General features: G+C 46.1%; 1 non-coding gene across 1 annotated transcript; it reads right to left on the bottom strand.

The window, feature by feature from the left end:
• Positions 1 to 8246: 8246 nt before the first annotated feature.
• On the bottom strand, positions 8247 to 8377 carry LOC112927310 (small nucleolar RNA SNORA17). The gene has a single exon (XR_003236500.1). It is a non-coding gene; the product is annotated as a small nucleolar RNA SNORA17 (small nucleolar RNA).
• Between the last annotated feature and the right edge of the window lie 361 nt (positions 8378 to 8738).

Raw genomic sequence — 8738 nt, 5'->3', positions numbered from 1 at the left:
TAGTTTTGAGAGTTTGGGAAGCTTAGCTAAATCCTTTGAGCCTAAGTTTATCCATCTATAAATTGAGAAGACTGAAAATAATATCACCTACTTCACAGGGCTGCGTGGTTTCCTGAGTAAATCTGTGCTGGATCTCCCCCCCTCTCCACTGATGACCCTTGCAACAGCCTGTTCCCGGTCACGGGGGTGCCTACTTCAACTGCAAATTCCTCACCCCCACGCTAGACCTACCAAGTCTGAATCTCTGCAGGTGAGGCCCAGAAGTCTGTGCCTTGCATGTTAGAGTTGAGGGACCACTGCCCTTAAAGTTTTGATAGACAATCAAAACCTCTGCCCTGAGGAGGGATCATTGCTTGGAGGCTGGCTGGGTCTGAAGCCAAGAATCTCCAGCCTGCTGCCGATCGGTGGCTACAGTGCCTCGGACAAAAGCCAGAGGCGTAAAAGCTCTGTATTACTTGGAGATCAGGTAACCTTACTTGGAGCCAGATCGGTTTGTACGACTCCAGCATTCATCAGCCCTCTGTAGCCCGCCTAGATCTCTGCTGAGCTTTTTATGAGGTGTTCTTCTCCAAGGGAGAACCTCCAGCAATGCACCTCTCCCCACCCCGCCCACCCTACACTGGTCTAGGGAGGCCCACCTCCTGGGCATGTGGTATCTGTCCCTTTTCCTTCGGGACAAGGGAATCATGGGAGATTAAGACCAGGAAGTGGGCTGCAAAACTAGACCCTGGTAAAGTAGGCTTCTGAGCATATAGAGCTGCCCAAAGGCTACAGAGGAGAGAGATACTTTTAAGCTACCTGTAGTAGTGCCCAGACCAGGCCCAGCTGCCCTCTTTGCCAGCAGCTTCCTTGCAACACGTACCAATGTCACATGGCTCTCTTCCTAAGCATTGCTCCAAATCATACATATGCTCAAGAACACACCGTGGCTCCCTATGGCTTCCTGCCCATGACTCCTGCCTCTGGCTTCAGACCCTTCCAAGTCATATTGTACCATCCATCTCCAGTCCTTTCTCCCACAACGTTCCCAACCTACTAAGCTCTTTCTTCACTCCCTTGCCACCAGAAGCCAAGGAGTTTAGATCAACCACATGTAGCAGATGCCACTGGTGTGCCGCACCCCCCAACCTCCTTCCCTCGGCCGGTGCATCCATTCCCTGACACGAGGTACAAAAGGCTGGCCTTCTTGCCTCAGGGAAGCTCAAACCTGCAGTGCCATCCATGCTTCAGAGCTCTCCCTGGGGCCAGACTGAGGTTATACTTCAATTGGACCTCATCTTTGTGTGACCTCTTCCCTTCTCCCACCCTGTCTTTCTCACTTCCTCACAGACTTTTTCTCCAGACAGAGCCCCCTCATAAATCACTTGCACAAGAATTGATGTCTTAGGCTTTGCTTCCAGGAAGCCTGAGCTAATGCTTCCAGAAAACCTGAGCTACGACTCCTGTGCCATTTGAGAAGATACCTGAAGGCAATGATAGCTTCTAACTCTCCTTCCAGGCCGCCTATGCCAGAGGTCACAGAACACAAAGGCTCATGGGCCAAATTAAGATGCTTGAATCACACCATTCGTTTCATCAACTTAGAGCATGCACTGAAAAGAAGCAAGGCAAAGAGATGGGACAGGTGAACACACTTAGGATGAGGGCAAGCACCCGCCCTACCTCAGTCCTGGGTCACACACGTCCACAGATGTTGTTCTCTCTCTGCCACAGCAGCCTTCTCTCCTGCTGGTGTGGCTACGGAGGTCAGTGTTGAGGGCAAGCCCCGGGAACAGCTGCAGGTGGCACCTGAAATAAACACACAAAAGAGCTCCTATTGGGACGACTCAGGGCCAAGTACACCTGTTCACACTACAGCACCCCAAGTAAGCTGCTGAGCAGCTGTGGGTTTTAGCTAGGTTTCTTGGAGCATCACCACTGAGCGGCCAACAGAGGAGTCACATTGCTTCAATCTGGAGAAGACGTGATCCGCGCCTTATAAATATTTAAGGTTTACTTGGTCTTCTCATCCCTTGTCTATAAGTAACATTCTGATTTGATCTATATCCAGCCCATATATGTTCTATTTATTTTAACTCTGTCTAAAAAAAAAAAAATCTCATAAGCTACTTGCTTCTATATTTAATTTCCCTCATTTTCTATAGCAAAATTGAATATTCATAAATAACATGGCAAACAAGACAGTTCCTTTCTCCAGGGTTAACATCTCCTACCCACTGGTCTCCAGAGCTTTATGTCGCCCCAAATATAAAACTGCATCCTTCAATAACAGAGCTAGAACTCGACTCGGGTTCGACTCAGGTTTTGAGCACTGATCTGTTTGGTTCTAAATCCATTGTGCCGGGTAACATGTTGTTTAGCAACATGGCTTATCTCCCCTACAGATGGTAGGGACCTGTCTTCTCTCTCTGTCTCACACACACACACACGGACACACATGCACACACACAGTGCTTGCCCATGGTGAGCCCTTGAAAGATGTTGTGGGGTTCAGTTGTATCCATTAGCACTTTCGAGAGAGCACAACCAGTTTGCTTTCCTGTGTCACCATCACTTGGCTTTAAAAATCCAGAGGACAGAAAGAAGCTTCCCCCTCCAGCAAAGCTATGAATGGGGTATGTGCTAAATCCTGGTTTTCATTTGCCAGATTCAGCCTGTGAATACCAGTGTCCTGATAGCTCTCCAGATTCAAGAAAGCAAACTCCTGCCCCCGTGTGACTATAAAACCAGGAGCCTCTGTCCCTTTCCAACCGGTCCACCCATCACAGCACTAAAAACTGAGCTTTTATAGGTGAAAAGCGCTTGCCAAATTCCCAGAATAGCCGTGGCAGGAAATTGAATAACAAGGTAAAAGTGTAACCCTGTACTACACCCTTAATATTGGAAGGGAGAGGGTGGTACAATCCATTAAGAAATAAAAATCTTACTGTTGGCCAGTCTAGCTCATACACAGAGCTCTAGTTGAGTTTCAAGCCACCAATTCCAATCCACACAGAACTGGAGATGAGGATTGGGAAGGACTCCCTGCTCCAGGCACAACCCCTCAGCTCATTCCCCAAAAGGTATGGGGTTTTTGTTCTTGCCATTCTGCATCGCACCATGTGGTTACCCTTTCCTAGTTGGTAGGAAAGCCTTTCCCCTTTATACACTTTCTCTTATTTTCTCTATAACTTAGGATGCTTTTAGATGAGGATAGGGGTGAGGATAACAGCTAACATTTATTGAGTCAGACATTGGGTTCCTGAGAAGAAACTCAAAGAGTAGCATGCACGATGTGCTGCTTGGATCCATGTCCACAGAAAGGGAAGAAAAAGAAGCAGAACTGGGGAGAGGGAGAAGCTGAGCTGAGAAGGAAGCCCAACAAAGGCTTCCATCCACCCCAGGGAGAGGTCCAGGACCTGTGTGACCTTCCAGAATTGTCCCAAGTTGAGGCAAGGGGTCTAGCCATTTATACTTCCTCATAGATCAGTCATTGGATGTAGACTGCTCCCGGAAAGAGGCCTTGGCCTTAGGGTAACAAGGTCATCTTCCCCTGGGACAATACTTCTAAAAGACTCCCAGTGGTTGGGGGAAATAAGTCTTCTATTCCCAAAGTGTGGACTGGGTGACACATCAGAGCCCCCACAGCAAGCACATACTACATGTCCAGTCTTGTCCTACACCCTTCACATTCTCTCACTTAATCCCCACTTAAATTAAGTGAGAGTATAGTCAACCATCCTATGAGGTAGGCACTAGAATTATCTCCTTTTTGTATGTGGAAACTGATGCACAGAGAGATTTAATAATTTGTCTGATGTCACACAGCCACAGAGACGTGGAGCCACAATTTAAACCTAGGCAGACTGACTCTGATGATCATCTGCCCACCCACCCCCCATGCTAATAAAAGAAAAACCAACAAAAACTGGACAGGGATTTTTCCCAAACAACACGTAGAACAGTGTTGAGCACATCATAAGCACTCAAAATGTTGTGAATGCATGAATCGGTTCACAAGGGGAAAAATCCAATGCTATGCATTTCAAGAGCAACTGGAAGCCTGGCTCTACTTCTCTGCTTGCTGCCTTCTTCCATGTGTTGGCTTTGTCCTCAAGGTGGCTTTCATGAAGGTCATAAGATGGTCTCGGGGCTACCTGTGTCTGTACTTACACCAGGAGGGGAGAGAACTTCACTTCTTTACCCATCAGAAGACTCAAGTGTCACACTTCCCAGTCTGAACTGATCACGGAGGCAAAAGGATTGAGATTATGCTGATCACTAGGACAGCAAGGAACCCCCTTGATATCCCGCCCAAACCTAGGAGGCAGATATGAGTGCTAGTAGGAATTACAGAGAAGAGGAATGGATATTGAGTAGGCAATCAATGAACAACCACTGACGCTTCAACCCCTGGGCCCCAAGCCCTCGAATGCTTTGCTCCCCTCGCTAGGGCCTAGCTTTTCCTTCTCCTCATTCCCTGCCTAAATGTCCCTCGTCTACCTCCATTCTGCCACTGAAGGCTTAGAACATGGGTTACCCTCAGATCCTGTGGGAGGAGGGAAACAAGAAGAAAGCAGTCCACTGAGAGTGGGGTCTAGGCTTGGGATGTTTAATATAATTCTTTACATAGCTAGATTAACCACATTGCAGAGCCTCAGATAATCCTGTGGCCACACTATGTAAAACGTGCCATACTCTCTTCTCCCCTTCCCCTGCTTTATTTTCTTCATAGCCCTTATCTCTGTCTAGACTTCTCTTGTGTTTATATTTATTCAGTTGTTTGATGTCTTTTTTCTCCACAAGAATAGATGCTCCACAAAAGCAACTACTTTATCTCATTCATCTCTGAGTGTTTGTCACCTAAAACAGTACCTGACACAAAACAGGTGCTCAGTAGACATTTGTTGGATGGATGGATGGATCGATGGATCGAAGGATGGATGGATGGATAATCACTGCCTTTGTGTTGTTATATAACAGGCTCCGTCTCCTCCTCCACTTTGAATGGCATTACCAAAGACCTTTTTCTGTTATCCTCAACTTCCAAGTGACAGGCCCCAGAAAGGCAAGTGAAGAAAGACAAGAGAAGAAATGCCATCCTATCTCAAATAAATCACAGTCCATCCTCATGAACCAGAGAACATCTGATCCATAGATACTTGTCATTTCTAGGTAGAGTTTAAGAGGAAACAAATCAATGAAACCATTTTGTCTGTACAGATTTCACAAGTGTGATTTTTGACAACAATCCTTCTCAATTCTTAATAATCATTAAATTGATAGCAACCACACATGCACTGCGAGGCCAGCAATGACTGTCTCACCTCGGCTAACGTCTAACTGGAGAGTGCTGATTGTCTCAGTCAACCTGTGTTCACATGGTCCACAGGCTCTTCGCCACAGAATGAGGATAATTCTGTTCTCTTCTGCATGGTGATTTGGGAGCACCAGTTAAGATAAAAAAAAAAAAAAAAAAAAAAAAGACCACACAGTTTGAAGCCAATCTCCCTGGGTTCCAATCCCAGCTCCACTTTTTACTATTGGGTGGTTTAGAGTAAGGTAATTGATGCTTCTGTGTCTCCACTTCCTTATTCATCAAATGAGGATACTATTAGTAACTACTGCTCAGGACTGTTGCAAAGATGAACGAGTGATTACCTGTGAAGCACTGAGAGGAGTGCCTGGCTCATAGCAAGCACCAAGTAAGTGTTGGCTGCTGGAACGTCTGGTCTTCAGTGTTGAAGAAATCAGGCATCAGGCAAGTCTCCTTCACTTACACAACTCACTCATATACATGTGATACATGCATAACACACGTAACACATACAACATACAACACAGAATAACACATAGAAGACACCACAACACATACACATGTACACACATAACACAGCCAAGCATTTTTCTATACTCTGTACTTGGTGGTTTCATGCAACTTTAGAGCCAGATCGCTGTGAAGACACACTCATGGTACTCATTGCTCTTCCCCATTGTAAGTCAATGTGACATCATGCAATGTTACGATAAAGCAATTTACCAATTGCTCATTCAAATTGCTCCCAGAGAAAAATATTCATTACCAGTTTGTTTCAGAAGCTTCTCAGAGGGGTACCTGGGTGGCTCAGTGGTTGAGCATCTGCCTTTGGCTCAGGTTATGATCCCGGGGTCCTGGGATTGAGTCCCACATCAGGCTCCCTGCAGGGAGCCTGCTTCTCCCTCTGCCTGTGTCTCTGCCCCTCTCTCTCTCTCTCTCTGCGTGTCTTTCATGAATAAATAAATAAAATCTTTAAAAGAAAGAAAGAAAAGGAAAAGAAAAGGAAAAAAAAGAAAAGAAAAGAAAAAAGAAAAAAGAAAAGAAAAGAAAAGAAAAGAAAAGAAAAGAAAAGAAAAGAAAAGAAAAGAAAAGAAAAGAAGAAGCTTCTCAGCAATAGTGTCTTCTCCAGTGTAGTGTGGTGTTCTGGTGGAGAGCTCTGGAGTCAGACATGAGTTCAAATCCTGACATTACTACTTACCAACTGTGTGACTAGGGGCAAGCTGCTAAACTACTCTAGCTGTTAGCTAGCTAGTTTCCTCATTTTATAGATGAGGAAACAAAGAACCAGAAAGAACAAACGCTAAACAGGACTCTCATGTTTTTATCCTCAAAGATGTACCTTGCATGGTTGTTATAAGAAATGAAAAGATAAGGTATGAACCACATTTAGATGAGTGCTGAGCACATCCTAATATATGCTAACATAACATGTGGTGGGTAAATGGTGGTGGCGATGAATTTGAGTATTTCTTTCAGGATGAAAAAAAGTCACTCTGACTAAACTGTTAACTGTTAATGAAACCGATGGTGACTTGAGTTCCACCAGCACATTTGGGTTCCAGATCCATAAACTTTGACCCAGCATCGTTTTGTAACTGTACCATTTCCCTTCATGAAATTTGAGAGGTGATGTTTTGACATTGTTTCATTTCGTTTCATTTCCTCCTTATGGGTGGGCTTAACTTGTTTCTCAATTTAGGCCCAGCAAAAGGGAGAAGTATTTTAAATCGCTGTGATAGCCCAAGTCGGTCCTACCTTCTGGTCCCTAAGAAGGAGCCTCAAGTTCTCTTCTCCCTCTCCCATGGTGTTTGGGCTTTTTCCAGCCCCTGTGATTGCCAAATATCATGCTTTCCTTCGTTTCCTCCAAAGCTTCCCTTTCCCCCCTTCAGCTTCCCCCCCCCCCCCCCCCCGGGCATTTGGGTACCTTAACAAGGAGCTTTGAAATAATATCTTAGCCATATTTCACGTCCTTGTGGTGCCTTTCTGCTCACTCGGTGTTTTCAAGTCCATTCCTCATTACTGGCTGAAGGGAGACGAAAGTCCTCTCTGTGATGGCACAGCCAAGGCACAGGAGGTAAACCAGCAAGCCCCAGGCATCGGCCTTCAAACAAATGCCCCTGTCTCCTGATACAATGAGAAGGCAATCTCTACTTGACATTTTTTTTAAGATTTTATTTATTTATTTTTAAAGGTTTTATTTATTTATTCATGAGAGACACAGAGAGAGAGAGAGAGGCAGAGACACAGGCAGAGGGAGAAGCAGGCTCCATGCAGAGAGCCCGACGTGGGACTCGATCCCAGGCCTCCAGGATCAGGCCCTGGGCTGAAGGCGGCGCTAAACCGCTGAGCCACCCGGGCTGCCCAAGATTTATTTATTCATGAGAGACACAGAGAGAGAGGCAGAGACATAGAAGAGGGAGAAGCAGGCTCCCTGGAGGGAGCCTGATGCGGGACTCAATCCCAGGACCCGGGAGATCACAACCCGAGCCAAAGGCAGACACACTCAACCACTGAGCCACCCAGGTGCCCCTCTAATTGACATTTTAAATTGTGATAAAATCTAGTAACACAGAATTGACCATTTTGATCATTGTCAAGTGTACAGTTCAGTGGCATTAAGCACATTCACAGTGCTGGGCCGCCCTCACCACCGTCCATCTCCACAACCCCTTTCACCTTCCCAAACTGAAACTCTGACCCATGAAACACTAACCCCCACCTTCCCTTCCCTGACCTCTGCGAACCACCTTTCTACATCTTGTCTCTGCAAAGGTCCTGCTCTAGGTCCCTCCCTTAAGAGGACTCACACAGTGCTTGTCCTTTGGCGTGGCAGACGCTTTAGCAGCAAGATTTCTAGGAGGACATACCAGGATTCTTTCCTCCACTGCATTTGTTTTGCTAATATTGCACATTAGCCAGAAAGAATGCCTTTTTTTTTTTTTTGTAGTCAAGTGTCAGACTATTAATTATCCAGATGTTCATGGGCCAGAACACTCAGCGTAGACAAGCCTCTCTTTCTGCCACCTAATGACACAAGTGTGACACAGCAGCCGCCACATCTGCAATGTCTCGGAGGGCAGGAAGGTGTCTACTCTTTACCCTAAAGTAACCTACCCTCATGGACGCAAACACCTCACAGGCCCTGCCCTGCAAAGCAGATGTTTGCTAACATTTGTTTTACGCTGAATGCTGTTCGTTCCTCTTGCCCTCCGAGTAATTACTTGACTTGTGGACATCAGCAAAAAAGAAAAGGGGGGGGGAGAACAGGAGAGGTAGTTATGACAGGGGACACAGGAGAGGGGAGGGGAGGATCGGAGGGGAGGGAAGGGAAGGGGAGAGGAGGGGAGAAAAAAAAGGAAAAGCAAAAGAGCTCCTAGAGAGGGATACAAGACATTCTCACCTCTGAGATTCCCAAAGACACACACCCCCATCCAGTGGCCTG

The sequence above is a fragment of the Vulpes vulpes genome, chromosome 6, assembly GCF_048418805.1.
Source record: "Vulpes vulpes isolate BD-2025 chromosome 6, VulVul3, whole genome shotgun sequence".
NCBI lineage: Eukaryota > Metazoa > Chordata > Mammalia > Carnivora > Canidae > Vulpes > Vulpes vulpes.
The sequence above is the reverse complement of the archived record's forward strand: the minus strand, read 5'-3'. Positions and strand labels throughout refer to the sequence as shown.